This window comes from Coloeus monedula (assembly GCF_965178545.1).
Source record: "Coloeus monedula genome assembly, chromosome: 5".
Taxonomy (NCBI): Eukaryota; Metazoa; Chordata; class Aves; order Passeriformes; family Corvidae; genus Coloeus; species Coloeus monedula.
This window is the reverse complement of record NC_138785.1, coordinates 18,223,320-18,232,750: the sequence shown is the minus strand read 5'-3', so window position 1 is coordinate 18,232,750 and position 9,431 is coordinate 18,223,320.

The following is a 9,431-nucleotide window of genomic DNA, read 5'->3' as shown; positions in this document are numbered from 1 at the left end:
TACCAAAGACTAAATTTTATTTTCAGGATTTAGACAAAGCACTAGAGGTTAGGTATTTGTGTTTCTCCGTGCATCTGTCTTTCTCTCATAAATATTTTTATTACAGTCAAAATAATATTGTGCCAAGTTTTATAAAAAGCTTTTGAATGTATTTTTCCATTGTATTTGTATGTAGTTTCCTTATTTATTTATATATATACACACATATATATATAAATAATGGGGGAGATATATATATGTTTTTTAAGTGAAGAAATATCTGTATGATAAGTTCAGTGCAGTTAGCATTAAGTCTGTGCAGCTGTAGGATATATTTCCTTTATAAAGTTCAACTTAGCTTGTTTATTTGTGTGCAAATAAAGTAAGCTTACAATGTAATGGGAAAGACATTAGTTTTTTACAAGCACATTCCATACAGTAGTCCAGATTCATAGCCTGGATTTATCCTTCTTGTCTATGTGATTCAGAAGAGACTGGGGCAGAAAAGACTACCCTGGAGAGAGAGTCACTGATGTAATTTCTTGCAGCATGTCCCCCACCCAGATTTTGTTTTCCCTGGTGGATGTTGAGAAAATGAATGAATGAGAAGCTGCAATAAATGAGGTCACAGGTTATTTTGTACTTTTGTAGAGTTCCCATGCACATTTAAGTAATTCTAGTTCTGGCATGTATGCAGTTGACTCAGCTTAAGTTTTCCAGAAACAATCAGAAGCTGATACAGTAGAGACTAAATATTACTTGATCTCATACCATCTGTCTTTGACAGACAGATGTACTTCAGACTTCAGTTTGGCACCAGTGGAGTTATGCTGATGTAAAACAAGGAGATGAATAAGTGAGTCAGGCTCAAGTAGTGTCACAGTGCAGGAGATCATGGGAGAACTGAATGGGCAATTAGGATGATGATCAGATTATGCTTATTGCTGTATTTTCCAGTTTAAGGACATTGAATAACAGATAGTGATGTTCATGTTTTGGGTATGCTATGGATATGTCAGTAACTGTCTGAGTTCCATCCTTGATGTTCTTATCTGTGCTTTGCCCTTCTGTCCTGTCAGCTTTGCTTTTATGAGGTGGCTCCCTCAGAAGCTCAGCTGTAGCTGTGCTTTTTCCCCTGCCCTTCTGCCACAAGAGAACCTGCCTTAGGAGGCAGGAGGGATGGAGATTGTTCCTGACAGAGAACAGAGGTGAGCGAACAGTTAGACTGGGCTGGTGAGATGAAAGTGCCTTCCCCCAACACGACATCAGAGTGGTGAGTGAGACATCAGAGTGCAGGTGAGCACTTCAGAAAGGCAGGAACAGCAGCAGAGTGAAAGAGAATGCAGTGTAGTGGCAAGAAGAATTTTTATCTTTGTTTGACAAAGTCCTGAGAGATTTAAGTCCCATGATGATTTTGAAGTCCCTCTAGAGAGCTGTGTGTTACTTTGGGTTTTGACACCTTTGACAGTTTGACAATTTTGACAGTTTGGCTTCCTCAAAATTGTGTAGAAAGTGTGGGAAAGAAGAGAAAATTAAAGCCAGCCTTCCCAACTGTAACATAGCACACTGTCCTGCATTCTTCCTCCCTTCCCACTTTTTGCAAGGCAGCATGAGACTGGTGCTCTTTCTCTCTTAAGTTCCTTGTGCCTGAATGTTGTAGCACAGTTGTTTTTTTTCCTGGCATGGATCTGAACTTCTTTACATCTTGATGTAGGGCTAAACCAGTAGGGGTAAATCAACATGCACACAGGAATATGGCCAGTACAGAAATTCATTTCCCAGCTGTATTTCTCACCACTGAAGTGGCTGCATGTCCAGGCTCAGGGATGTGGTTCCCATGGCTGTGGTGCTGTTCTTGTAATCAAAGGTGAGAGAGGAGGGCCTGGTTCTTCTGTACATTGTGTGCAAGACAGGGAGCTACAAGTTCAAAGCAAACTGAGCTGCACACCAGGCACGGAAAAGGTGGGTGATTATTTTCTTGTAAACCCATTATCTGTTGTTAGCCACACAAATATTGCCCAGCTGTCTGTCTTGGGGATAGCAGCAGGATTTACCTCCATGGTCAGGTGCATCCTTTGGCAGAATTCCCAAACGCGAGCTCATTGTGACTCCTGATGTGCTGTGGCTCTGTGTCAAGCGCTCTGAAATCTATTTTGCCACAAGCTCTCTACAAATTGATTAGATTCAGTTGGGTTTAGTGATGGAGCTTGTGAGATTCTTAACAATAGGCATTGTCGCACTGAATTTTATAAACTAGGGATTTATTTGTGCAGCTGTTACAAGACAACTGTTGGAAACTACCACATCTGGTTTTGCTTGCAGGGCCTGATGCCTACCGAAAATCCAAGCCTGTTTCCAGCTTAGCAGGTGGCACCCCCCACATGTCCTAATGACACCAGGCCCAGGAGTGACCACTGGATTAAAAAGTGAATCCTATTGTACAGTGAGCCTGTGCACATCGCTACTTCTTGGTGTCCTTAAAGCCAAGACAGGAGTCCACACAGCCCCGTACCAGAGAGATGAGCTCTTTTTCATTACCATGACACAGCAGTGAAAAGTATTTTGTAAGTATTTTCTTCCCAGACAGAAGAAAAGCACAGCTTTTGCCTTCCAGTTTTTAACTCTACCTGATTTGAACATAGAACTGATTTTTCTCCTGGTCATTTGCCTTAGAGAAGGCTTGCAGATTTGAGCCCACCCTGGCCAAAAAATGGCTTAATGGTTTTCAAGTTCCTTCTGCCTAAAACCTACCATGATGCTGCTGTTTGCATTTGATGTATGGAGGTACAGCACAAAAAAACTAAACCATCCAAACAAAAACCTCTAGAATACCCCACATTCTCATCGTCTGTTCCCTGAATGTTCTTAAAGCTCTCACTACAAAAGACTCTTAATGTTCTAGAGCCAGAAGAGGCTGGAATTTGGCCTGTCCTTTTTTTCGCAAGCTGGTGGTGGCTAGTGACTTGCTGATTTCCCCACACAGGACTTGTTTTCCCTTGTCTGCATGGCAATTTCATACCATAGCAAAGGAAAGAAAAGGCATTTTGAAAAGGAAGAGAACACAGTTCCACAAAAATTGCCCTAGGTCTAGGTATAATGGTGAAAACTGGTACTTTTGGATGAAACTCTCATCCTATCCCTTAAGAGGACTGAGCCCTGGAAAGAAAAACTTGAATTTAAGAGCTGTTATAACATGCTAAAGGACTAACAGCAACATAATTTAATAATGTAACTGATGCAGCCACACTAAGGACAAGGGGGAGCTTGTGGGAGACTGGAATTTGCAGCCACAAAGTGCAACGATCAGAGCAGAAGATCTGGAAACAAACCAGCTTGAAAGGGAAATACAGTGCATGTGACATTGTCATCACAGGGCTGGCCAGTCAGGCAGGCAAGGAAAACGGCAGAAACCAGAGAAGGCCTTTTCAGTCCCCTCACCACCTCGAGGAACATTTGAGCTAGAAATTTTCTGAAAATGCACTTTTCTTTTGAAGAAAAGAGAAAGACAACAGCAAACTGGTTAACTATTTTGCATAAATATATATAGAAATGTCAAAAAGTGATAAGCACTTCCAATTTATTGCTCTGGCACCCGAACTGTGAAAATACTGAAGGAGAAGGAGGAAAAGGAGAAGAAAATGGATTAGTGAATACTGTGTTCATAGAGCTGCTGCCACCCAGTGTCAAGTGAAAGTATAAATATAATTAGAAAGGGCACTGAGATGGGAGCTCAACCAAAGGCTTAGAAAAGGCAGTTTAAAACAGTAAAATCCTTAAATAGATATGCGTAAAGGATCAAATATCACACTGCTAGGATTGTACCTTCCCCTCTTTCAGTAAGGACGCTGCTTATTTTGTTACAAAGTTTATCTGTCATCAGATAAGCAGCATGATTCAAAGAGAGATAAGAGCATCAGGTTTTAGCCACGACCTGTTGACTTTTGTCACCAGTTCCAGTTTCTCACAGCCTGCCCTACTCCCTCGCTGAGGCAGTGGGATGGCGGGTGAGGCCCTGAGGTGATCCCTGTGCCCCTTTGGACTGATGCAGGCAATAGGGCTGCACTTGCTCACTGCAACTCTCACCTGGCACCTTCCCATTCCCTGGTCTGCCTGGGTCTGTGCCAGCAGGACAGGAGTTCCTGTTATCATTTCTCCCTTGCTTCTGGCTAGTAGAGGCCATGGGTGATGCTCCTCTGTTCAGCAGTGCTGGAAGGCAGCCCTGGCTGATGGGCACCGCAGTTTGTTGCAGTTTCAGCTAATGGACAGTCCAGTGACTGGATGTTCTGCATAAGAGATGCTCATGCTTCCTACAACTCTTGCTGACAGAGGGTCCAGCAAGTTACTAGTCAGGAAGCCCCAGCTAATTTCAGTTCCTGCTTCTTACAGCTCTGGCTCTGTCTTGCAGCTCCTGCGCAGTTGTGATGAGAGATGCTGCTGCTGCTCATTTCAGGTGATTTCAATTCCAGTTGCTGAACACTCAGCTTCTTATAGCTTTGGTTTGTTTCAGTTTAAGGTGATTTCAGATCTAGCTTGTTGAAACTCCAGCTTTTGTGTGGCAGTTCTGGCTTCCTGCAGCTCCTGCTGATGGACATAAGCTTATTTTGATTTCCAGCTCATTCCAGCTCCACTTTGTTGAAGCTCCACCTCCAGTACTGGATGCTCGGAATAAGAGTTGCTCCTGCTTCTTCCAGCACCTGCTGCTGGACATTTTCCAGCATGTTACTGCTCAAGTTATTTAAAGTCTTAGGTTACTTCAGCTCCTACTTCTTGAAACTCCAGCTCTACACAGCACATCTGGCCACTGGCCAGAAAAAAGTGGGAGCACTGGTGGGACAATGTGTTTGTGGGAGGGCACAGGTACTTCCATTGGGAAACCAAAGGCTCTCAAATCCACACACCTGCTGCCCTCCCGAAAAGGCTGCCATGGGCATCCTGGGAATCAGGAGAAACTAGGGTCCAGGGTTCTAGTGACTTTTGCAGACACTCAATTCATTTAATGGAATATAAAAGCCAGGCCAGCACACCATCGACCCCATGGATCTCATCACAAGCTCTTTGTCAATGCTGGCTGCAAATAATGTGCTCTGTATCCATGGGCAGGCAAGAGCAACATCATCTTTTCCAGCATAGTGCTGGAATTCACTTGGATGCAGCAAGATAAAAGCTCTTTTTGGATGGCCTGTAACACAGCTGTCATCTCCTCCCCAAAAGCTTGTTTGGGTTTGGATTTGTTCTAGGCCAGTTCCTGCAGAAAATACTGTTCCAGGCTTGCTGGCCAGCCAGGACTGGAGTCAGATGTGTGAATGGATGCCCACGTGCTCCCAGCTGGCAGCAAACACAAAGCCCAGGCAGTGTGCAAGTGGCTGAGCAGACACTGCAGGAGCCATGGCACGCATGACGGGCGCCTGATTGGTTCATGCATGAGCACGCAATACTTGTGTGCATGAACACCCCATGAAATTATCAACAGCATCCCATTATTTCACATGTGAATGCCCCAAAACTTCATGCATTAGTGCCCAATTAGCTTATGCATGAGTGCCAAATTAATTTATGCCTTAGCATCCAATCACTTCATGCACAAGCACTCAATCTATTGACAAAGGAGCCTAAAGACAGCTCACGTGAGACCCCAATGAATTAGTACCTCAGTGCTCAATCAGCTCACTGACGAGCAGCCATTTCTCCTGTGTGCCCCCTCAGCACATGCATGAGTGCCCATTTAGTACATGCACGAGTGCTGTGCTGGGCACAAATTGCAGGGTTCACGGCCCTGATGCCACATTCCCACCCTCTGGCACTTCTTGGTGCAGGTGCTTCTCCACTGAAAATTGGCTCTTTTCAGGAGCATCACAACTCCATTCAAGGTCCCTGTGCTAGCCCAGAGGTGCACAAAGAGCCCTCCTCTTTCCCCAGAGCACCGAGGGGCTGAAGACCATGGTCTATTAGGGGTCAACACATCTGCCCAGCCCTGGGAAGAGACCAAAGTGCCTTTCCCAGCCCCTGTGCCCAGCACCTGACTGCACCTGTCAGAGTTCTGCACTGCCTTTGCTTTTTCCAAGGGTTGTACTAGAGGCACACATCATTTCTCACTATGGGGTAAAAGAAGGTTAGCTTTTCCTTACTAAAAAGGTTAAGACTGATCTACAGAGGAAAGTCACTTTTCTACAGTTACTTAGTTGTGAATCTCTATCCACAAGCCTACACTGCTTTGTAAGAAAACGAGGACCTTTTCTCAAAATGCTCTGCTATCCAGTCACAAACCCGCAGCTTTGAGAACTGACTGTAATTCTTAGCAGGGCATGAATTTCAATGGTCATCTATGAGAAAACCATCCCCAGAATAAAATCCTGAAAATAACAATTTACAGGTCTTTTGCAACAAACACATTTGTGTGAGTACATTATCAACTGGCTGCTCCAGAGCACAGATAATGGGACTAGTGTCATGGAATTAGAAGGTAGCGAAGCCAAGCTGCTGGGATCATTGGCTGAGACCATTAGCCTGACCAAGAGATGCCTGCCACCTGTATGTAACACTGAAGCACTCCCATTCCTCCAAGGAAAAATACAAGTTCTATGTACAAAGGTTGGAAGGACTCTGTTACCTTACAGAAGATGTGCAGAGAACCTTGCCAACTCTAACTTCAAGCACAAAGTTTACAAGTACTTATGGGATAAGACATTTGAAGTGAAAACTAGCCCTGGGCTTCCAAAGGTGTAGCACAGAGCAGTGACAATCTCAGCTCAGCTACCCTTTCCCACTATTCCTGAGCAAGACAGCATGATGAGAGACCATCATTTGCCAAAGAGGACTCCTGGCTGAGAAACTGCAAATTCCAATTTACAAGACTAAAACTCCAAGGCCACTCGAAAACATTCCTCCTCATTGCTCACAAGAGCCAAAACTAGCTTTAACTCCTCATACACCTGGAAACCAAAAAGCTCAGCCAACACAACACTTCATTGCCTAGACAGTGAGATAGCAAAGCTGCACAGTGATAATGACACTGCACCAACAGAAAGCTCACAGCTCCTCTACCACAGCTGACAGGGAAGGTTCCAGATGCCTGCTTTCCTTGAGACTTCAAAACAGCTTCATTTTTCTAATACAAGAGGCTAATCAAACACTTGCATGTTATTCACTCTCCTTGCTAAGCTGTGCATAGCTGTACTGAACACCTGAGCAGTAGCTGTTGTCATGTAACCTACCTACCCCAAAACCAACTCAAAGAGAGCATTCAGGACATTATCCAGCTGCAGGCTGAGAAAAAGAACATTACCTCCAACAAGCCTAAGCAGCAGAGCAGTGTCTCTCTCAGAAGTATATGCACAGCTCAGCATGTTCAATAAATCATCAAGAACAGCAGTTCTGCAACAGTGAAGAAAAAACCACTAGGGACAAAAAATACATTCCTGTAGCCAAGTGCATTTGAGAACTGGGCAAAGACTGAAAAATATAGAGGCTTAATACATTTATTAGCAACTGCTGCCATGTACTGTAGAATAGGCTACAATCTTCATACACAAGGAATTCATACTGGCCAAGCATTGCAAAGCACAGGTTAAACAGAAAGCTGAAACAGCATGCACAACCCCCACACACTTATTAAACTGTTCTGAGCATGTATATCTATCTCACACTTGTCCAATCGTTTTCAGTTCTATTTAAATGCTACAAGGACCAAAATTAAGAATTTAGAAAAGGACTGGAGACAGCAGCTGTTTGCAAGTAGCAAGTAGTATGCAACTCCAGGTGACAACTCCCTCCCTACTCAGGGGTTAATTCCACTCAATAGTGAGCAAAGCTGGCAAGCAGAGAACTGAATTTTCACCTCTTACTGCAAAGGAAACAGCAGGTGCATACAGAACATGTCATACTTCAGACTCACCCTTTTTTCCTGAAGGGGCCATAAAAGCAAACAAGTAACCTAATGTGACCCAGGTGGTTACAGCACTCCCTGTATCTTCACTTGCTCACAGAACAAGCTAATAACAAGTTATTATACTTACATATAGCTCTATAATTGCTAATAATGAAACACCAGTTATTTACAAAGCCACCTAGCCAGTAACCTTCCCCTTCAGCTCTAGGTTTTACTACCTCAGTATTTTCCCATTTTGCACCCTACCCTTCACAGCACCAGCAAACACTACGACAACAACGGTGCTGTGAAGGGTACCTCGAGGTACAACAAAGGACCTCAGACCACATGCTGACATTCCCTATGGTTGGCTGCTTAGCATCTTTGCTTGGATGGACACCTTTCACATCAGGCCCTAACTCAGAAGGGGAGTGGAGCCATTGTTTACAACTTAAGTCAACGTGACTAGAAGCAAAGCTCAAACCTGTAGTAGGATAAAATCCCTTCTTAATCTGTGCCCGAGACCAGGCAGACTGTGCTGTTCCATATCTTTGAACTCTAACACAGAAGTACAGTCACTGCTACAGCTCTGCTCTGGACTGACCAGGAATGGGTGCCGTGACAAGCAAACCTGTGACATGCAGAGAGATTACCATGCAGAAGCTTCCATTCAGGTATAGGCAATTTTAAATGCCACCCTGCTGTAAATCAGCCCATAAAACTGGCGTTTAGCCCTTTTGCTGCAGAGACAGAACTGCAGTTTAAATGCAGGTCTGCCCTCTGGAAAAATGAGAAGTTACAGATGAGTTCACTTGCAGCAGCTTGCCCACGAAGTATCTCTTTGTGGCATTTTCTAGTGCTACGTCAACACCCAAGCGATCAGCAAGTTCCAAAGGTAACTAAAATCCAGGGTGTGCTTACTGATTATCTCACCTGTTTCCATGACACATTCTGCTGGGCATCTTCTACAATTATGACAGCTGCTAAAGATAAACAATAGGTAAAGTTCATGTATATTTTGTGAATCAGAGTAGTCCAAAATACAGAAAATGCTTTCTTTTTTGTACCACTATCCTCAGGGAGTGACCCATGTCAGAAATTCTTCACCCATTAAAGTTCAGAGCATTATCACATGCTCCAACGTAGAGTGAAGTAGCAGACTTGTTCCATTAACACTGTCCAATAATTTGTTATTAAAATCACAGCGACAGGGCACACAAAGCAGAAGCTACAACCCAATCCAGCTGGTAGAATTCCCACTCCTTGAAAACAACCTTAAGTAAAACATCCAACCCAGTGCTTGCTCACTATGGCCTAGGGAAGGTGACATTCATTAATTCTGGCCCTTTATCCCCTCCTCCTCCTGCAGCCAGGCTACTGTAAAGTGTTCCTTGACGTTCAGTGTTGTTGCTATAGTATACTTAAAAAAAAATCGATTCCACCTCTGTTACGTAAGGCATCTAGCAAGAGGAGAACTGGTTTTGGAAAACAAGTACCCTTTATAATCCAGCATTACCTAACTAATGCCATTCCTTCAATGGCACAACATTGACACCCACTGTAAACAGAGACTGCTTTCCTGATTCAG